The sequence below is a fragment of the Sapajus apella genome, unplaced genomic scaffold (genome assembly GCF_009761245.1).
Source record: "Sapajus apella isolate SASKATOON/1434 unplaced genomic scaffold, GSC_monkey_1.0 scaffold26, whole genome shotgun sequence".
In the NCBI taxonomy this organism is placed as follows: domain Eukaryota; kingdom Metazoa; phylum Chordata; class Mammalia; order Primates; family Cebidae; genus Sapajus; species Sapajus apella.
The window spans coordinates 20,103,997-20,127,492 of NW_022436966.1; the positions used below are offsets into that span (position 1 = coordinate 20,103,997).

The window sequence follows — 23,496 nt, forward strand, 5'->3', positions numbered from 1 at the left end:
AGCAGAAAGGAGTGGTGATAGCTGACTCAGCAATGAACTCGATTACTTTCGGAGTCTTGATCTCCCTGGTATCTGTCTCCCTTTTTTTCCTTTCTCCCTCTCTTCCAGCCATCTCTCCTAGACTCTAGCTCCTATACTTATTGAGCAATGCTTTGATGCTGGACTTTAAACTAAGTCATGGGGGTACAAGGTGACACTGATCCTGAGGATTGAACTGATATCTGTCATAAAAAGCACGAGGGGGTAAGTACAGGGTACTTGAAGGGCATGTCAAAAAAAGCCACACCTCAAGATTAGGAGCCAGTAAAACTTTCTGAGACAGAGGGACAGAACTTGGTGGTTATGGGGTGGTTTGAAGTGATTCATAAAACAGTCAGTGTAACTAGAATACAGAGTAACTAGTTGTATGTGTCAGGAGATGGTGGGGGAGGAGCAGTGCAATGAAAGGGTATATTACAAGGTATGGCTTAGAGACCCAAAGTTGGAGAAATAATTGGGGACTAGTCATAAAGCTCTTTTAAAAATACAATAATTTGGACATTATCTTGAGGACATTAGGGACCTGCTGAAGGGTTTTAATCAAGAAATGACATGATTAGGTTTGGGTTTTCAAAAGATCACTTTGACTGCCACATACAGAAAGGATCAGGAGGAAATTAAATTTATCTATTATTCATTACGGTATTGGAATTGGTTGGAAAGCATTTTCACAGACAAGCCATCTCTTCATTTACTTAACAGATTTAAAGAGAGAGATTTAAACTTCTTCTTTTATGACTTAGAAAAGCCAAATTTAAAACAAATAAAAATAAAAGGGCAGCCATGTTTGTGCGTGCATGATGCTTACTTTTCAGATTTGAGAAGTTTTCTAACATATTTTCCCCACAGATCTCCAGGCATATGTATGTTCTGTCACTGAAACAACATTATAATTTTGCATAGATTTTTTTAGAAGAAAAGCAGCAGTATTCAAAAAACCAGAAACACACACATGCAAAAGAAACATTAAGAGAAGCCTACATGGCCCTTTGCTCAATGTTGTCTGAAATGAATGTGTCCTTATGAAGCCTTGTGTTAGTTATTTGCCAAGGCTTGAGCAATATCTCTCACTGTAGAGTCATCCTTAGTTGATGAAGACCAAATACCAGTCTGTCTGACACTGAACTCTGAGCCACACTTTAGAGCTCTCCAACTGATAATGGTGATTTGGTCTTTAACACAGGGCTATTACTCCTTGCTTCAAGGTCTTTGTGAACAGTGGAGTGGTAAGAGCAACCACAAGGGATTGACATTATGAGTTTTCAATTTGGAACTTTTCTTTTCCCAAGACAAGTCACAGAGATAGCATTTGGCTCTGCTTCCTCAGGGAATTGTTCACAGCACAGAATTACCACACAATTTAACACAGCTGGCACTCTGGGCTCAAGAGGAAACAGAAAAAGACTGGAGAGGATAAACAGCAGGTAGGTCGAACATAGGCCGAGAAAGGAACTTGGAGAATAAAGAATCACATCATAAGTTTAGAGATATTTCAAATATCTAGAGGTTTCTTTTCACACTCAGACAAATTCTGTTAAAAATGCAAAGTAGTATTTGATTATTAATCTTCCTGTGACCATCTTTAATGTGGGCTTCTAGAAGCTTTTCTAACTTACTACTTCTTTTCATCTTTACTTTTTTTGGGAGATTCATAGTATCATCTATGACTGTAATTTGGCAGCTGAGGAAATGGAGGTACAAAAATACCAGATAGCTTACCAAAGGTCAAATAGTTAACAACAGGGCAGGGATAAGACTCTAGCTCTGTTTCCTAATCCTAGCCTCTGTTCATTTAGTGGAGGTCTAAACGTATTTGTATATATTCGTTATGTTCTACAAAGAATACGAAGAAAGAGTCAGTCCATAATGTCTGTGGTTTGATTATTACAGCATCACTCGCAACCACCTTTCTGAAGGGTGAACAAATACTATAAAGGTGAAGAAAACAGTAGAATAAGAAAACATTTTATTGAAGAGCTTTATTATCAGCATCTTTTCTTGATTTTTTTTTCTTCCTACACATGAATTCCCCTGTTGCTGTTCCTATTTCTTTGCTTTAAGAAGTAAAGAGAGAATATTGAAAAGAATAGACATGGAAATCACAGAAACATTTTATTTATTTTTTAATTTTGTGTGTCCATAGTAGGTGTATATATTTACGGGTTGCATGACATATTTTGATACACATGCAAAGTGTAATTATTACATCATGAAAAATGGGGTATCCATTCTCTTCAAGCATTTATCCTTTCTTTTACAAACAATTCAATTCTTTTAGTTAGTTTAAAATGTGCAATTAAGTTATTTTGATTACAGTCACCCTGCTGCGCTGTCAAGTACTAGATATTATTCATTTTTCTAACCATTTTACGTAGCCATTAACCATCCCCACCTCCCTGCAACCCTCCACTACCTTTCCAAGCCTCTGGTAACCATCCTTCTACTCTCTACCTCCATGTGTTCAGTCACTTTGATTTTTACACCCCAGAAATAAGTGAGAGTATGTGATGTCTGTCTTTCTGTGCCTGGCTTATTTCATTTAACATAATGACCTCCAGTTCTATCCACATTGTTGCAAATGGCAGGATATCATTATTTGTTATGGCTGAATAGTACCACATTTTCATTATCCATTTATCTGTTGATAAACACTTAGTTTGCTTCCAAATCTTTGCTATTATGAGCAGTGCTTCAATGCAGATATCTCTCTGTTATACTGATTTCCCTTCTTTTGGGTAAATACACCAGTGGGATTGCTGTATCATATGGTAGCTCTTTTTTTTTTTTTTTTGAGACAGACTCTCACTCAATAAAATTGGATTTTATTGCCAGGCTGGAGTGCGGTGGCATGATCTCGGCTTACCGTATGCTCTGCCTTAGCCTCCCGAGTAGCTAGGATTACAGGTGTCTGCCACCATGCCGGGCTAATTTTTGCATTTTAAGTAGAAACAGCCATATTGGTCAGGCTGGTTTTGAACTCCTGACCTCAAGGGTAAATCACTCTTGACCTCAAGTGATTCACCCACCTTGGCCTCCCAAAGTGATGGGATTACAGGCATGAGCCACCACAGCCCACTGGTAGCTCTATTTTTCATTTTAAAGAAACCTCCAAACTGTTCTTGATTTTCTTCATATCCTTGTCAGCATTTGCTGTGCCTGTCTTTTGGATAAAAGCCATTACCCTGTGGTGAGATGACATCTCATTGTAGTTGTCATTTGTATTTCTCTGATGATCAATATGTTGAACACTTTTATCATAAAAATGCCTGTTTGCCGTTTTTATGTTTCCTTTTGAGAAATGTGTATTCAAATCATTTTGCCCATTTTCTTTACTTGATTATTAGATTTTTCCTATAGAGTTTTTTGAACTTTTAAAATATTTTGGTTATTAATCCCCTGTCAGATAGTTTGCAAATATGTTCTCCCATTCTGAAGATTGTCTCTTTGCTTAGTTGACTATTTCCTTAGTTGGGTAGAAGCTTATTGATTTGATTAGATCCTATGTGTTTGTTTTTTTGCTTGGTTGCCTGTACTTGGGTATTACTCCAGAAATTTTTGCCCAAACCAGTGTCCTGGAAAGTTTTCCTAATTTTTTTTTAGCAGTGAGAAACCCGTTTATTTGATCTAAATATGAGAGTATCAAATATGTTCACAACATTGTGGAAGGCCCTAAAGAGAGGAAACAGAGTTAGGTTTACTGGAGTGTTGGCTTCAGTGAATTTCATTGAATTCCCATAGTATGTATGGGAATTATTGGGAGGATTCAAGAATAAAGGAAAACCAGACAAAGCTCTCACATTATAGAAGGTTGCCATCTAACTAGGGAAACACACTGTACACATTTGAAAAAGCTAAGTAACAGCACAAGATAACATGTGATAGGTGTAAAAATGAGTGAGTTTGGTTACATTTCATTTTGCTAAAAGTATTTATAAAATCACTTTGAACGATGAAGCAAAAAGGAATTGGAAGGATATCAGAATATCCTTGCCCAAGGCACAATATGCAACTAAAACATCATAAGAGACTGAAAAACTACTAGAAAACCATTCAGCAGCTGCCTTCACATCTCATCTCTGGTCTCTTCTGCACACCTGCTTTCTTCTTTTCCCCTTTTTCTATAGATCATGATTTTATTGCTTCTCTGTGCACATATCTAAAAATGGCATTTCTGAGATTCTCAACTTTATACATCTTAAATTTAAGTAATTAAGTCAGAGTGATTAGCTGTCTCTGACTCCTAATTCCAGTTATTAGGACAGAGATCCTTACTGGTTCATCATGGGACACCTCTACTGTCTGATTCAGCTGTCCGTGGCTAGGTGGCAGAGCCCGATATACAAAATAAATGTGGCTATAAATGCCTAGGGGAAGGGGGAAGTTATTAAAAAAAAAAACAACCAAACCTCACATCCTAGCAAGATATTTGAAACAGTGTTTATTGAAGAAACTAGTAAAGACATTCAGAAAAAAAAGTTATGAACTAAGATATGTAGCTAGGAAGCAGTGAGAAACCGGCGGAGGATAAACAATAACATCTGAATAGATGAAAGAGGATGGAGACAAGTGATAGTTATAGATAGAAGGAGAGAAATGGCACGAAGGTGGAGACGAGTTGGATATATTCAGTGAGTAATGAGCAGTTGGGTCTTCCAGGAGTTGAGTTCATTTGCAGAGTTTTGACAAAATTGAAAGTCATCAAATACTGTCCATTGGGGTGGATTTCTGGTTTCTATGTGTGTAGATGAGGCTTTAGAAGTTGACAGCATTAGAGAGCTAGCTTCTTTCAACTATCTCATGAGTAGAAATGAGCTTCTTCAGGGAGATATTTTTAAAATGCATAGGGAAGAAGACTAATGATAAAACATGGATGGTCATCTACACTTTAGGTATGGGAAATGGAGGAGAACCCTGAGGAAAAACTTAAAAGGAGTGGCTGCGGAGATGGAAGGCAATGATATCATAGAGAGCAAACGAGAAGAGAATTTTGAGCAGAGAGTAGCCAACAGGTCTGTCCCAGAATTAAAACACAATAAGGCTGGATAAGTTTTCATTGGATTTAACAATTAGGAAGTGACTAGAGAACTTTACATAGAAATATGTGGATAATCCTGGAGAAGACAAATACGTGGGTCAGTGTGCAAATGGCAGGACACGGACAATGGAGGAATAGTCTGCACCATTCAGGAGAGGAGTGGAGAGAAACCACCGGGAACTGGACACAGAGGCAAAGAACTGGGGATGGGTTTAACAGAGGGGAGAAAACTGAGCATGTTTGTTAACGGAAGAGAAAAAAATAATGGGTGGAATTTACATAGGGATTTGAGAGTGTTTGGAACTTTCTGGGGGTGTATTTTGGCAGAAACAGCTGGTTAAACACAGAGAAGCGGTTATGTGATTTGAAAATTAAAACCATAAAAGTATATTCCAAATTACTCATTGGTTTCTCAATTGCTTTTGTTTACATGATGATATTTAATCCATCTAACCACTGTGTAAGTTCAGCAGCCCAAATATTGTCAAACCAGTCTTCAGAAAGGGGGAATTGGAACCACAGAAATTAAATAGTTTACTGGAGATTACACAATTATCATGGTACAAGAATTCAAAGTCAGGTTCCAAAACTTTATTTTTGGTGCTCATTTGGTTTCATCAAGAGTTCCAGTATTTGCACTCTACGGTTACAGTAGATAACTATAGCTGTAATGAGAGTACAGGGCAGATTTCAAGGTTTTAGGTGAGTGGCAAAGTAGAAATTACACGTATAGACCATGTTTGGGGAAGCTTAAAAGTAAAAGAAAAGGGAACTTAGGAACACGGTAGGGATGTGGCACATTTTATGGCTTCCCACCTTGCGGTGATAGTGTCATAAGGAGAAGTACCAGTGGCGGTGATGCTGGGGATGAGGAAGAAGAAAATGGTCAAATGCAAAGTTCTGATAAAGACAGCATAGGTGGAGAGGTCAGCTTCAGAGAAGGATAGCCATAGGTCCACGTTGGTGAGCAATCATGACACAGAGATGAGTGAAATGTGACATTTCGAGACAAACTGGTTAACTAGCTCCTCTGTCTCTGTTTCCTCCTTTGACAATAGATAATAATATGCAAGACACAAGGCTGTTGTGAGCATAACATTAGAAACTATATATATATATATATATGTATATATATATATATGTATGTATAACTGGCTGAATCACAGTAAGGATTGAATTTTTGGTGGCTTTAACTGTCATTATAAATGCTAATAGGCTAGAGACAGTGGTACTCACCTCCCAATCCATCAGCTTGCTGATATTTTTATACCCTTTGCAGGGAGCTGGGTCCATGTGACTGATTTTGGTCAATGGGCTGTGAGGGGAAGTGATGTAAATTCCTTCTGGAATAAAATTGTAAAGAGCTAGTATGTGACTTTCCAGCTGTTTTTTTCTCTGACCAGCAAAAATGGAACATTCCAGATTGTAGAGACTTTGTTAGCCTGCATAGAGTACAGTTCCCCTTTAAGTGCCTCCCTGGCTAGCATTAGTATTTTACTGTGATGAAAAACACACCCTTTTCTTATGTTTCAGGGTTAATTTGCTGAGTTCGCGTTACCTGGCCTATCCTATTACTACTACCACCACGAGGCCAATGGCAATTTCACATCTCATACATCTTCTTTCTAAGAATACATGTCAGACTAGAGCTTAGCTATAAAATATTCCTATTGAACATTGAGAATCCATTGTAAAGTTCAGGGTACTTCTCTTCAAGGCAATTTATAAACCATTATTTAAGCACCAGGTGTACTTTACTGAGAGGCTAGAACACAAGTTTAATAATAATAACAATAGCAAACATTTTTTGAACAGTCATTAGTCCAGACGTAGTTTAGCCTCACAACTACATTATGAGTTGAGGTCTACAATTAGCTTCTTTTTACAAATGAGGGAAATGAGGCTTGGGGAGGAGAGGTTAATTACTTTACTAAAAACATAGAGCTAATGAGTGGGAAAGCGTGAATTCTAAATAAGATGCTAGAATTCCTAGTACAGTACATTATACTTTCCTACTCAGTTGTATCTACCCTACGGAGTTTTACACTCTCTGGAAAGAATTATACTAGAATTCCTAGTACAGTATATTATACTTTTTTCCTACTCAGTTGTATCTACCCTAGGGAGTTTTTACAGTCTCTGGAAAAAATTCTAAAATTGCAGGCCATGGTTTGGGTGCATTAGAGTTAGTTGACAAACTTATACAAAAATAGATATTCTTGAGTGCTTCCCAGACATGCTGAATAAGAAGCTCTGTGCATATAAATTTACAATAAAGGCTGATTCTGACAAAGGATGACAGGTATTTGTTTATTAACCAGAGATAGCACACTGTGGAATTCACTTGGTTCCAGGAAGTTTAAGACATACGTTTCTCTACACATTAAAAACAATTGTGAATATTTTTCGTTATTTCAATTAATCTATGTTAAGTCTTTACCATTATTTTTATACCACATTATTTAAAATTTTCATGAGTCACAATCACATAAAATGTGACTGAATTGTATCTTATTGCCAGTTTATTTACTGTGGGAGATGATGTATCGTTCTCTCTCCATTGCTCAACCTGTTTGACGAGGGTCTCAGAACACACTGAAAATGGCTGCACATTTCTTGTCTGTGCCAGCAGTTCCTTTCAGCTCGATACCTTGCTCTGAGCCAAAAGATAATTGTTGTTATGGAATCTAATGGTGACTTTGCCATTGGTGATCAGCTTGCTACTCGGTTACCTTCTCCCCTACACTTCTTTTAGTACTCATTAATGGGAACTTAGAGTCCAATATTGTTCTTGATCCTGAAATGCATTTATTATCATATTCTGAACAGTATGAAAACACACACTTTGGACAACGATTAGATAAAGATTAAGGTATCCCAGCAAACATAAGTTTGTGAAAGCTTACATTTCTTTTCTTGTCTGCCTGTCCCCTTCATCACATGCCTAGATGAGAAACTCTGCTCACCTCTGGCATAACACTTTTTTCTGGATTAGCCCAGAAAGGAAAAACACACACACACCACCACCACTATGATCACCATCACCCACCAACTGGCGCCTTGATACTGAGTTATATTTGGCCCATTAAAACACACACACAGACACACACACACACACACACACACACACACACACACACACACACTCACACACACACACAGAGAAAAAAGTAAGCAACATCCATATAATCATTTGCCAGTATGCCTTTGGACATAACTTACTCTTTGACCTCAGATTCCCTGAGAATCTGATTGATGGATCACTGGCAACTATGAGATCTGAAAGTTTAAGTGAAGTAGCTATAACAGGTTCTTTTTGCTGAGCTTTCATTTTACTCTTGTTAAGAAATACTTTAACAGACTATAACCTATAGAAACTATTGACACTCTGGCTACACTCAAGATAGCTAAATGTAAAATAAAAAATTATTTTAAGCATCTGTGTAATACTTTGAAATACACCCAAGACTTTTTTCTGCTTGCTTTGCGTAATTTCTACACTCAGCAATACCACCAAAGAAAAAAATGAGCTGTTTTCTTTCAGCTGTTACAGGCCTGGTTTATTAAATAAGATCCCCTAGTCTCATTAGATCAAGAAAGAAGACTCTGACCTCTTGTGGAGTCTAGGGAAAGCATTTTACTGCAAGAAAAACCATGTGGCCCAACGTACATAGAATTATATATTTTCTGATCACAGCAGCTAGGAATGGCTTCTTCATACTCTGACCTTCAAAATCATTATCATGTCTGCTATGATCTTAAAACTCTTAAATACTGCCCCATTGTATGATATTTAATTTATTCGGTATATTTATTTAATGCACAGTGTATGTCAGGCATTTATTATGTGCCTTTCATTACAGAGTTAAACAAAACCCACTGACTGCCTTTAAGGAATATAGCCTTTTAAGAAATTGCATAAAAATAAATACATAATTATGATGTAATGTGAAATAGCATTAGGAGAGAATTGTACATAGTGTTTTAAATCTCAGATGTATTTGTATGTACCTTATCTTCCTAATTTGTAAAATTTCAGAAAATATTTACTTTTTAATTTATTCACTGTATCCATTTCCATAATAACTTAAATTTGTTTTAATGGTCTTGAGTATTTGTTTATTTTGTTTCACTTTGATTTTATTTTTTAATACTTGCTAACTGGAAGAGTATAGCCTCTAGAATTTGTTAAATATTATTTTTATTGAAATTAAACATGGAAGATAAACTACATCAGACCTTTATATGTCAATGAAATACCTCAAAATGAACATGACCATGTAACCGCACTCTAGAGTGGTGTACTGGAAACAGCTTGCATTAATTTTTGAGAGTCAATTGTTAAACATTCTGGTTGTTCAACTGCTTGAAATGGAGCATGGCAGGAGTATTTAAATATCAGGTCCTTTGCTTCCAGAAAGCAAGTTGCTGAACATTTATTATCACAGATTAATCACTGCAGATTAATAAAGAGAGTATCATCAGATTCCCTGAAGCCATGCCTGTGCCTATTTCCAATTCCTAATCACTCAATTTTCAAGTTAACCACTAACTTCTATAGTGCAGGTTAATTTTACTATTTTGGAATCACACAGTTAGAGAAAATAAGAGATTCACTGGCGTCTGAAAACTTAAGTAATTTTGACAACTCTTTTTAAATAAACAAAAAGAAAATTATAAATAAAAAATTAAGTCCAGAGCCTTAGATGAAATTTGAGCAAGTTAAGGGAAGTTTATTACCTTTATAGTAAATTTAACTGCATTAGGGTGTGTATTCTTTTTTTGTCTGGCTTCTTTCACTTAGCTTTGTGTTTGAAGGATTCGTCTGTGCTGTTACTTGTAGCAGATAGTATTAGTATGGGCATTTTGTTGTTTGAATTTACTATTATGTGCCTTATTTTACTGCTGAGCAATATTTAAGTTGTTTTTAATTTGAGGCTCCTACCAGTAATCTTTCATGAGTTGTATCACATGACTTTTGGTGCGCAAATGTTATACTGTGTTTGGAGTATACCTGTGAGTGAAATTGTGGCATCACAGCCTGTTCATACGTTCAGATTTAGTAGAAATTGCCAGATAGTTTTCTTCAGTGGTGATACAAGTGTACAGTCCCAAAAGCAGTGTATGAGAGTTTTAGTTCTATATTATTGACAAAACAAGATATTGTGAGAATTAAATTTTGGTCATTTTGGGGTTTGTGTGATGACTTGTTAGCTGTAGATTTTTTTACCTATCTATTTTTAATGATTTATAAGAGTTCTTTTTGTTCTATGGATATAAATTTTTTGAGGGGTATACCCAATGTAAATATTTTCTCTCTTCATTACTTTGGATTTTCATTCTCTTAAATTTTTTTTAATAATGCTGAGTTCTTAATTTTGTAGAAATTAAAACTTTTTAATAGCTAGTGCATTATGCATTCTGTTTACGAAATATTTACCCAAGATCATTAAAGTTATTCCCCTATATTATTTTCTAAACATCTGTCTTGCTTTACCTTTCAGTTACTGAAAAACACCTATCACTATTATGGAAGACTTTTCTGTGTCTTTTAGTTGTCAGGTTTTGCTTTATATAATTTGAATCTATCATTCATTGCAGATAAATTTAGACATATTCCTGGTGAATTGATATATTCCTTCACTTTCAGAGCTGTGTCTTGTCTCAAAAACTGTCTTTATTTGTGTGCTTACAATAATTTCTTTTTACTTAGTATTCACATTGTACACCTTTCCCTTCCTTATATTTTCAATCTATTTGCATCCTTATGTTTAAGGTATATCAATTGTGTCTACTGTTGTTTTTCTATCTAGCCCGGCAAGTTTTGTCATTTAATAAGATTATTTAATTCATTTACATTTAATAGTTACTTATATATCTGGACTTCAACCTGCTACCTTCCAGTTTGATTTATATTTCTCCAATAAGTTCTGTGTTCCTTTTTCTATGATTCCTTGCTTATTGTATAGATTATTTAAAATAGTTTATGTTTTCCCCTATTGCTTGTTAGTTACGTATTTGTTTGTTTTTTGTATTACAAGAAAAAAAGATTTGTTTTTCCTTCATATGCTCAAAGAGATTGCATAGAACTGGAATTATTTGTTGCTATGTGTATGATAGAATCCACCAATGAAGCATCTGTGCCTGAAGGTTTTGTAGTGGTGGTGGTGGTGTGTGTGTGTGTGTGGGGGGGGCAATTAATTATGAATTTGTTTTCTTTAGCTATTAAACTACTATTTCTCCTTGGGTTAGTTTTGGTCATTTTTTTGTGCCTTTGGAAAGTTGACTACTTCCTTTAAGTTTTTGACTTTATTGCCATAACATTTTAATAATAATATTATTTTAATATTGTTTGTGATTTTCTCTTAAATTTAATAATACTAATATTTTAATATTGTTTGTGATTTTTCTCTCTTCCGTTCTTAACATAGGTTGTTTCTGCCTTTCTTTTTCCTTGAAGAGTCTAGCTTGAGGTTAATCTTTTTAGGAACAAATTTTTGATTTTATAATTCTTTTAAATTTATTGATAATTGTTTTATGCACCAGCACAGGCTGGTATTTCATGCGCATTTAGAAAACTAATGTGTATTCTCTGAGTTGAGTATACTAAAATCTTAATTAGATTCATACTTAATTTGTTTCTACTTGTTCTATGAATTATTGAGGAGGGAGTCTTGAAATTTCTAGCTTTAATGGTTGGATTTGTTATATCTCTTTATGTCTGTTAGTTTTTGTTACTCATATTTTAAAGCTCTAATTTTAGGTACATAAGCATTTGTGAATTTTTATTTCTTCTCAAAGAGATGGATCTTTTAAATATATAGTTAATTTTCATTGTTCATGGTAGTTACATTCCAACGTGTCACTGGGAACACTGAATTAGTGAATACTGAACCATAGATCCTGGGGAAACTATGTACATACATATGAAGATTATTATTTTAAATCCTATATACAGTGCATCTTGGTAGATTCTATTTTATTTGTTTTGCAAAACAGAAAATTAGCTTCAGAAGTATTAAGTAAGTAGCTTGCCTGAGGCTGTACCACTAACAGGTTGCCAGAGTGGGGATTTAAATATTAGCTGTCCTTGGAGCCAAAGCTTCTTGAACTACACTGCACTGCCTCACACAGTCTCCAACTTCTGGTCATCTCTATATGAGAGCTAAAAGAAGAAGGCAGAGTGTTGCCTTGTTCAACTTCAGTTAGGAACATGAATGTTGGAAGACTAAAATTTTTTGCTGCTGTGTGCAGGTCTATGGGTAATTATGAAAGTATGAAGAATATTGATTTTGGGGTTATGAATAAATTTTAGTAGGTGAATCAAAAAATATAGAATTCACAAATAATGAGGATCAACTATACCTCTTTATTCTTGGTAAATTACATTCTTTGTTTTGAAGTCTATTTTACTGACATTAGAATAGCCACTTTAGTTTTCTTATGATTATCATGTTTCCATGCTTCATCTTTTTCCATCTTTTCACATGTAACTTATCTGCATGTTTGAAAGGAGTTGCTTTTGGATAGCCTACAGTTGGGCCTTAATTTTTGATAAATTCTGATAACTGTTTCCCATAAATGTTTTACACATTTATGTTTAAATACAATTATAGTTTAAGTCTACTATATGGCTAACCTGCTTCCTATTTGTTGAATCTGTACTGTATTCATTCATGTTTTTGCTATTTTCCTTTTCTTTGCAGTAAGTGATTTTTAGTATTACATTTTATTTTCACTTGTTTCTTACTTTATTTATTTATTTATTTATTTATTTATTTTGCTTTGGCTCTTGGGCAGAGAATCTTGTGGGTCTCTGAGCCATGTTAAGGAATCTGTGAAGTCAAAGCTATTTTCTCAATAATACTAAGAGTTATTTGCAGTTTTACATCTCATTATTTCACTAATGTACCATGAGGGTTTCAAGAAGCTATATGTCATGTTAAAACAGATTAAAGGTGAATGCAAATATGGGAATCTAGCTGTCTTTTCTTAGGCCAACATTAAGGAAATATCCAAAATATAAAATAATGACAATTTAAACTACTTTTGCTACATACACTAATTTCTCATTAAAATATATTTGTATATTACCATATATTGAGTTTTGCTGTGGTCTGAATGTTTGTGTTCCTCCAAAATTTATGTGTTGAAATCCTATCTCTAAAACCGATGGTATTAGCAAGTGGGGCCCTTAGGGGGTGATTAGGCCATGAGGGCAGAGCACTCATGAATAGGTTTACTGCCCTTTTAAAAATGCCCCAAAAGAGACTCCTCACTTTTTCTACCTTCTGAGGACACAGCTAGAAAGCATTGTCTATGAACTAGAAAGCAGGTCCTCATGAGACACTGAATCTACCAATGCCTTGATTTTAGACTTCCCAGCTTCCAGAATTGTGAAAAATAAATTGCTATTGTTTATAAGCGACTCAGTTTACAGTATGTTGTTACAGTATCCCAAACAAAGAATATATAAACACTATTTAAAAATTAGTTTATAATATGATAAATACTAATAGATAGAACCCATTAAATGAGCTGAGTCCTCAATAATTTTAGATTAATGATTTTCTAATGGAAAATCACTGCTCTAAGTTTTATCGTAGTCACATTTAGGATTACCACTTAGTCTACCTGCAAATAACATGATTCCACATTGCATATAGTGTAAGAGCCTCGAAACAGTACACTTTCATTTTTTACCTCCATTTTTGAACTATCGTTATTATGTATTTTATTTCTATGTATTTAGAATGTTTTATCATAAATGTTATTTTACATTATCCTATATAGTTACCTTTTGAGTAATCTTTATTTCTCTGGGAAGATACAAAATTTCCTTTAGGTCTCATTGTTTTTTTCTGCCCAAAGAATTTTCTTTAACGTTTCCTGGAGTGTGGCCTGCTGTCAATGAATTCTCCCCAAACAGAGAAATCTTTATGAGTCATAAATATCAGTTAGTTTTGATGAATGACAGGATTAGAGCAGACATAGAAAATAAGAGGGAGATATTTTAGAGCTGGCGTTGGCAAGATTTAGCAACATGGATGGGGGATAGAGTGTAACATGCTGAAATGCCTCTTAAACATCATAGCCAGGGAAACAGGAGAAAAGATTAAATACTGAGAAAGTACATTCAAAAGCATTATTATAATTTGCAGATTGTGAGATTGTCCATTTGGACAACCCAGCCTAGAATCCACCAAAAAAAATCACGAAACTTATTGAGTTAATGTAAGTGTATAAATATAATAGCTTTCCTATATACAAGAAATATCCTGTTAGAATATTCAGTGGTAAATAACATCAGAAGCAAGAAGTAACCTGTTAGAATATATAATAGTAAACAGCAGCAGCAGCAACAACAAATCAATTACAAAAATGCTGGATCAAAATATAACAAGCACCTAAAACACCTGGGGTAAGAAGCAAGCTTATTAGCTTGGAATGTAAAGAGTCAATGAAAACTATAAAAGACATGAAGGAAAAATTAATAGTTAGAAAGATATACTTTGAAATACGAGGTTTAATATTTTATTATTTTTTAAATATTTTATTGCGTTTTAGGTTTTGGGGTACATGTGAAGAACATGCAGGATTGTTGCATAGGTACATACATGGCAATGTGGTTTGCTGCCTTCTCCCCATCACCTATATCTGGCATTTCTCCCCATGTTATCACTCCCCAACTTCCACCCGCCGCTGTCCCTCCCCTAGTTCCCCTCAACAGACCTCAGTGTGTGTTGCTCCCCTCCCTGTGTCTATGTGTTCTCATTATTCAACACCCGCCTATGAGTGAGAACATGCGGTGTTTGATTTTCTGTTCTTGTGTCAGTTTGCTGAGAATGATGGTTTCCAGGTTTATTCATGTCCCTACAAAGGACATGAACTCATCGTTTTTTATGGCTGCGTGGTATTCCATGGTATATATGTGCCACTTTTACATTTGTCCATGATCAACAAATATAGATTGAATTAATTTATAATAAAAAATCAATCACCAAATTGATTTGGTGATTAGATAAAATGATCCTAAAGCTTATTGTGAAGGAATGAGAGCACAATATGAACGATACATTTTTTTAAATGCTAAGGATACTTGTCCTATCAAGTATTGACAAATATTATAAAGTCATAATAATACCAGTAGCAGAAAGAATAGATATAGTGGTGAAGTAAAATAAAAATCATGGCCATGTTTCAGTGTATATCGGGATTTATTTGTGATAAATATGGACCAAATTGGTGGGAAAAATAACAGATGATAGTATTGAACAAAAAAGTTGCCATTTTTAAAAATAAAAATAGATCTTTACTTTATAACATATGTTAAAGTAAGCTTCAGCTCTTGATTCATTTTTACTAAATTGCTTGGCATCTTTGGATACAGATTCAATGCTATTTTTTTTTTTTTTTTTTTTTTTTTGAGACGGAGTTTCGCTCTTGTTACCCAGGCTGGAGTGCAATGGCGCGATCTCGGCTCACCGCAGCCTCCGCCTCCTGGGTTCAGGCAATTCTCCTGCCTCAGCCTCCTGAGTAGCTGAGATTACAGGCACGTGCCACCATGCCCAGCTAATTTTTTGTATTTTTAGTAGAGACGGGGTTTCACCATGTTGACCAGGATGGCCTCGATCTCTTGACCTCGTGATCCACCCGCCTCGGCCTCCCAAAGTGCTGGGATTACAGGCGTGAGCCACCGCGCCTGGCCCTCAATGCTATTCTTATCAAATCACTAACATCATTCCTCACAGAATTAGGAAAAACTATTTTAAAATTCATATGGAACCAAAAAGGGCCTGAATAGCCAAAGCAATCCTAAGCAAAAAGAACAAAGCTGAAGGCATCATACTACCCAATTTCAAACCATACTATAAAACAACAGTACCCAAACAGCTTGATACTGGTACAAAAACAGACACATAGAACAATGGAACAGAATAGAAAACTGAGAAATAAAGCCACACACCTACAACCATCTGATCTTCGACAAAGCCAACAAAAACAAGTGATGGGGAAAGGATTCACTATTCAGTGAATGGTGCTGGGGTACTGTCTAGCCATATGCAGAAGACTGAAGCTAGACCCCTATGTTTCACCATATACAAAAATTAACCAAAATGAATTAAAGATTTAACGGCAAGACCTCAAAATATGAAATTCATGGGAGACAACTTAGGAAATATATTCCTGACATGGGCTGTGTTAAATGATTTTTGGCTAAGTCCCCAGAAACAATTGCAACAAAAACAAAAACAAGTGGGCCCTAATTAAACTAAAGAGCTTCTTTACAGCAAAATAAACTATCAACAGAGCAAACAGACAACTTACAGACTGGGAGGATATCTTTGTAAACTATGCATCTGACAAAGGCCTAATATCCAGAATCTGTAGGGGACTTAAAGAAATTGACTAACAGAAAACCAGATAACCCCATTAAAAAATGGGCAAAGGATATGAACAGACAGTTCTCAAAATAATACATACAAGTGGCCAACAAACTTATAAAAAATGCTCATCACTAATCATCAGAGAAATGAAAATCAAAACCACAGTGAGATACCATCTCACACCGGTCAAAATGGCCACCGAAAAGTAAAAAAACAAAACAATAACGAAAAACAAAACACATGCTGATGAGGTTGTAGAGAAAAGAGAACACATATACACTGCTGATGAAAATGTAAATTAGTCCAGCCACTGTGGAAAGAAGTCTGGAGATTTCTAAAAGAACATTTTTAAACAGCTTCCATTTACCTAGCAGTCCCCTTAACCACATGACAATAAATCATTCTGCCAAAAAGACGTGTGCACTCACATGTTTGTTGCTGTGCTATTCAAATAGCAAAGACATGGAATCAACTCAGGTGCCCACCAATGATAGATTGGATAAAGAAAATGTGGTACATGTATGCCATGGAATATTATGCAGTCATAAAAAAGAATGAAATCATGTCCTTTGCAGCACCATGGATGGGGTGAAAAGCCATAATCTTAAGTAAATTAATAAAGGAACAGAAAACCAAATACTGCATGTTCTCAGGTAAAAGTGGCAGCTAAGCATTAAGCACACATGATGGACATAAATATGGGAATAATAGACACTGTGGACTACAAGAGGGTGGAAGGGGGCAAGGCTGGGTTAAAACACCACGTATCAGATACTATGCTTACTACTTGGGTTATGGAATCTATACTCCAAATCTTGGCATCTTGAAATATTCCCATATAATAGACCTGCACATATACCCTATGTATCTAAAATAAAATTTGAAAAGAAAAAAAATCTAGACAGATTAGAGATTTGAATGTAGAAATAAAACCACGACATTACTAGAAAAAAATATAAGTAGGTATCTGTATCATCTTGAATTTGAGGATTTTCTAACATGACAAAGAGAAACATCAAGAAAATGACTTATTTGGGCTCATTCAAATTGTATTAACTTAAAACAAAATACCATAAAATTGTGTTTATAAATTTTAAATGAATCCACAAAGTATAAAAGCTTATAATAAACCAGGTGTAAATATAATTAATGTATGAACCCAGTTTACAAATATGGAAAAATGTGTATATGCTAATTTAAAAATGGACAAATCATATATCCTGGTAATTTGTAGAATAACAAATATGATGGACAAAGAGGCAGATGGCACGATTTTTAACCTCAGAAATCATGGAAGAAAATGTTAGAGGAAAAGATTAGAGAACTTGAAAGAGCACACAGGATAGGTCAAATAAGGGAAAATAAAAAGAGAAAAGAACAAGGAAAATGTCAAAGATAAAATGTATGATAAGTTGTATTACTTTTTATTATAAATACTTCACCCTCCTAGGTGAAATATATTAATACTTCCTTCCACAATGAAGTCAGTTTGGCTATGTAATTTTCTTTGGCTAAAGAAGTTTTACAAACTACTCTGTTCTTTGTCAGATTTTTTTTTTTTCTCTTGGCTACCATGATGGGTAGACAATAACAAATGGAGACTGCTTAGTTCATGTGGATCCAGACTGAAAAGTTCATGCAGCAGTTCCACATTCAAACTGTGCTAGAAACACAGCCTGCCTGAGACATATATACCTTTGTTGTTTTAAGTCACTGAAACAATGGGGTGATTTGTTGCTTTGTTATAACCTTGTGTGACCTGACTGATACATCTGGCCTACTATATGTTTCTGGCTTCTTACTGGCAAATTGACCAACCAGGTAGAGCAGAGATTCCCAACAGAAAATGTAAGCTGTCTAAAGGATATGTATAAGAAAGAGGTTGAGTAGGAGAGAAATGTTAAAAAATCAGGAAAGAGAAAGTTAGTAGGAGAGAAATGTTATCACATCAGCTGGTTGTGAGTGGGAAGATTTAGGCAATATGGAATGAGAAATAAATGCAGTGAAAAGAAAAATGGTAATAGAGAGTTGAGTGTCAAATGCCTCAATTAGAAGTTTGTATTGGGTTGAGGACTTGACTTGAATGATAGTATTTCATTTTGGAAAACACTGCTGTCTGGTTTTGTTACATAATTTTTAAGTGTTATAAATTAAACTCTATTTGTTTATCCGCCCTTCTTTCCCTTTTATTCTCAAAATGTATATTAATTCCAAGTCAGTAACAACAATAAAAACAACATATTGTAGTTCTTTCAATTTGAAGTTCTTATTTGGTTTATTTTAATTCACTGTTTCTGATCTGATATATTGGTCTTTCCATTTATTTATTTTTTCATTCATTCACTCACATCATGGTATACATAAAGATAATACTTATATAGCAGTTACACGTAAACAGAGGAGACTCCTTATACTGAGACGTTACCTAACTGGGCTGGCCAGACTGTTCCATAGCAGAGAGGATCTATGCCTTGGCATACCTGTAACTCACTGAAGGGACCATTGTTGAAAAGCTCTGTGATAAGTAGTAGTGAGGCTGAAATAAGCAATTGTACAAATCATTTAGCAGAAAGCTTATTCTTGCTAAATTATGGCAAGTGAGAAGTGCAATGAGATGGACATTATTCATATCATCCACTTTTTCTTTTCTTTTTTTTTTTTTTGACAGAGTCCCACTCTGTCACCCAGGCTGGAGTGTGGTGGCAGGATCTTGGCTTACTGAAATCTCACTTTCTGGGTTCAAATGATTCTCCCACCTCAGTCTCCCAAGTAGCTGGAACTATAGACATATGCCACCACACATGGCCACTGTTTGTATTTTTAGTAGAGACAGGGTTTCGCCATGTTGACCAGCTGATCTCGAACCCCTGAGCTCAAGTAATCTACCTGCCTCAGCCTCCTAAAGTGCTGGGATTACAGACGTGAGCTCCCAGGTCTGGCCATATTCATCTGTTTCTTAAGTGCAGCCCACTAAAAGTGATGGAAATAAAGCTGTTACGACATGTCTTCTATTTCAGGAATGGACCTGAACTGGCCTCCCGTCTGGGAATATTAACTTGGATTTACATAGCACACTTGCTCAAACATTCTGATAGTCACTGCTAGAGGCTTGCTTTATCCTAACATCTTCTAATCATCACATTTTCATAATGTAAATATTCCTGGACTCAAGTATAATTTCTCTTTCCTCATCTAAAATCACTTCATACTCCCAGCCATATATACGTCTCCAGGTCTCTCTCTCATATTGATATGTGTCATTTTGTTCAAGTGTATTCAGTTTATCCCTTTAAAATATACTTGTCAAGTATGCTATATAAATAATTCATGGTAAATTGATATTTTATGTGCCCCTCTCTTAAACATTGAGAAATCATTTCTCTACCTTCCTAATACTGATGTATTATGTTTACTAATTACTATTGTATCTAAATTATTTAAATATAAATTAATAAAATGCCAATTGTTTAAATGGAAAAATAAATAGGATGGGGCAGGAACATGCTCAATTGTCAGTGGACCCATTCTATTTCTGTTCCAGTTATTTCAATCATAAAACTCGTAAGACCCCTAAACTAGAGTTTTACCAGTAGAATCCTAATAACTTTTTTTTGACATACCAACTGTTCATTTTCCAGGGGTGTCTAAAGAATGGCATGATAACCACAGAGAATGCAGGTAACAGAGAAGCTTTGTGTTACTATAAAGCTGTTTATATCATAAATAGGACTAGAATGCATGTGCCTCCAGTAGCATCCTACTGCTGGACCTAATAAAGTGCACTGGCTCAGCAGTTGCAAAGCTCAGGGTTGCTATTTTTATGGAAAGATTTCAGACCCATGGTGTGCGACTGGGACACAAACTTGTTTGCCTCTTTGGATGAAAAATACACATGCTTCTTTGGAGTGCATTAAGTGTGGTGATACAGGATATGTGCACATCAAAATTAACGACAGTGGCATAGCAGGTTTGAGATATCCTGAATGTGAGTACCAACTGCTTTTCTTTCTCATTATTTAATCTTAGTTTTTTCTCTTAACTTGCTTGTCTAACCTTTGCTGGATCCTCTCTCTTTTAACTTCTTTAATAACAGTGAACCTGATGTTGGAGGCTTTAGCCCTTATATTTCCCTTCTCTTCATTTTGGAGTTCAGCATCAGTTACATTTGATGATACCTACATCTGTGTCCCTAGATCAAACTTTACTCTGAGATCCAGTATTGTATCTTTAAGCCCCTGACATCTCAAGTTCAACTCATCCTGAATGAGTTCCTAATCGCAGCTTTAATGTACAACTCATGGTACCGTCATTCACAGAGACACTGAAACTCAGCAGCCAAGGTGGCATCACATTACTTTGTTTTCCTTTGCTTCCTCTAGCTTATTTATTTGATTTGTATCAGCTGTATTTCTTGAATATTTCTTGCATGTGTTCCTTCCTTTTCATCCCCATTTGAACTGGCCCTTATCACCTCTCCTGTGGACTATGATAGTGACTCGTTGGCTCTAGCTTTCTCCCACATCCATATCTCACATGAAGGATATGAGTGTAACCTTTGTAATGTCCTACTGTCTACACGAAGGATCATGATTCTAAAACACAAATCAGATCCCATCACTTCCCACATTTCTCCACTGTCTGGTCCTCAGCATTTATATTTGTGTGCACACAGGACCTCTGTGACCTGGCATCTCTACTTAATCACTCACTGTCTCTGGAAGTGAGTACACTCTGCGGCTTCACACCCGTTGGCCATGTATATGCTTCTCCTCCGAAGTAGCCCTTCACTCCTTGTCCACTGGCTAAACCCCAGTTTTCTATTTAGAAATCAGCCCAAAAACCTGCTGTGCAAATTCCTGGGTTTTTTTTGCTTGTATGTCTGGGCTGTCACTGTGTTCTTCTTCCTCAAGGCTTATTTTAGCTATTACCATAGGCAGTTGTAAGTCTGTATACTGGTCACATTTTACAATAGACTGTATGCCTCTTTCGAAAAAGAACCATGCCCCAGACTCAGCTCAGTGCCTGGCACATAGTAGATATTCAGCAAGCAAGTGTTAAGTATATGAATGAGTAAATAGATGTGTAGATTTTTGGCATTAAAATAATTTAGTACCTCCCCTCTTTCTGCTGTACTAGGAGCAGTAGTTTGGAGGTGACTTAGTGATGTATTTATTTTATTTGCCTATGGGATTAACAAGGTTATGGCAATTTATAACTGGTATGGCAGCAAAGGTATTGGTGAGGGCAAGAGCTGGCTGTGCTAGGTTTCTTTCACTTATTTGTACTTTGGTGGAATTAAAACCTATTTTTCTATTCTGGTTAGTGTCTTGCATGTCCAGATAGAGACAAAAGTGATTGGCATTAAAAAATATTGTTTGATGAGATTTTAAAATAATCTTTGGGTCTTCTAGAAAAAAAACTTGGTTATGGTTTTTAAATATAAATACAAAAGCAAAATCTGTACTTTCTGAGTAACCTGTATAAAGTTTGTACAGTGACCTATGTCTAAGGTGCCCTGAAAAATGTAGCTGATTTTAAGCAATTCAGACTTTACAGGTCATACAATGTTGTATTTTTTCAGGCTCTGGGAGGCAGTACTATAACAAACTCTTGGGAACAAAAAGGGGGTTTGTTTTTATTAAACAAAACATGATATACTAAGAGCAAAACTATTGTTTTTGACAAGGCATGTAAGAATTCAGTTAGATCGGACTCAAATGAAAACAAAATAAGCTAGTTTTGATTCAAAAGCTGTGGACATTGCCTTGCTATGAAACGAAGAGTCCGTGAGGTTGTAGTCATGGCAACCAGTGTGGAGGGAGCTGAGCTGTGAGTGCCCTTGTCTTCCATCACTGTCAAGTTATAGATTCCCTATTTGGAGAAATGGTATCGGCAAGTTAGTAATAAGAAATCACCAACTGAACCTTTTAACACCAACAAACCTGTATTTTGTGTAGTGAGCTAATGGTTATGACTTTTAAGGTTACCTCCTACCAGGTTACAAATTGTAATTATTTCCAATAAAAAACCTGAAGCTTTTGGTTTTATTTTTTCTGCTCTTTACAGAAAGATCTTGCAAAGGTTATTCTTAATTCATTGCCTTTCCACATGGGCCCCTGTGTTGGGGAGCAGTTAGTTCTGGTTGTATCAGAAAGAGTGTCCTGTCATTTTCGAGTCCACCCTGCCTTAGTTACTCTCTTAACAGGCCTGCACGATAAGCTGTCAGCATCTGAAGAAGGAACTGATGGCGTAACAATTTTCTCAATGTAGGGATAAGATTGAGGGGACACACAGTGGCTTCAGGAGGTTTGCCTGAAGTTCTTTTCAGTAAAGATTAGATCCACTGTCCTTGACAGGCCCCTCAAAGCTGGCAGTGGTTTCTGAAGCAGAATCTTGGTTCCAACTTTTCCAGAAGCTTCCTCCTACTCTTCTCTTCATTCCCTCTTCACCATCATCACAACAATGTACACGCAGGGAACTCTTGATGATGAGTTAACATCACTTAATGGCCGGGCGCGGTGGCTTACGCCTATAATCCTAGCACTTTGGGAGGCCGAGGCAGGTGGATCATGAGGTCAAGAGATCAAGACCATCCTGGTCAACATGGTGAAACCCCATCTCTACTAAAAATACAAAAATTTAGCTGGGCAAGGTAGCATGTGTCTGTAGTCCCAGCTACTTGGGAGGCTGAGGCAGAAGAATTGCTTGAACCCAGGAGGCAGAGATTGCGGTGAGCCGAGATTGCACCATTGCACTCCAGCCTGGGTAACAAGAGCGAAACTCTGTCTCAAAAAAAAAAAAAAAAAAAAAACCACTTAATGATGGTTAGGGTAGAAGAGAAAGTTAGAAACATTAGAAAAGTAGAATAATAACATAATTTGCGAGCTCTTTATGTGAAACTTTGCACTAAACATTTTATATATGATTAGTTCTTTCAATTCTCAGTAATCCAATGAAGCAGATACTGTCATCTCTATATTGCAGATGAGAAAATTGAGTGTCTCGGAAGTTTCACAAACTTGTTCCAAGGTCAGT

General features: G+C 35.9%; 1 long non-coding RNA gene across 1 annotated transcript; it reads right to left on the bottom strand.

The window, feature by feature from the left end:
* Nucleotides 1-2,391: 2,391 nt before the first annotated feature.
* LOC116560410 lies at nucleotides 2,392-18,286 on the bottom strand. Its single transcript, XR_004272959.1, has 3 exons — nucleotides 18,276-18,286; nucleotides 6,691-6,699; nucleotides 2,392-2,591 (listed from the first exon to the last, which is right to left on the bottom strand). It is a non-coding gene; the product is annotated as an uncharacterized LOC116560410 (long non-coding RNA).
* Nucleotides 18,287-23,496: the final 5,210 nt, after the last annotated feature.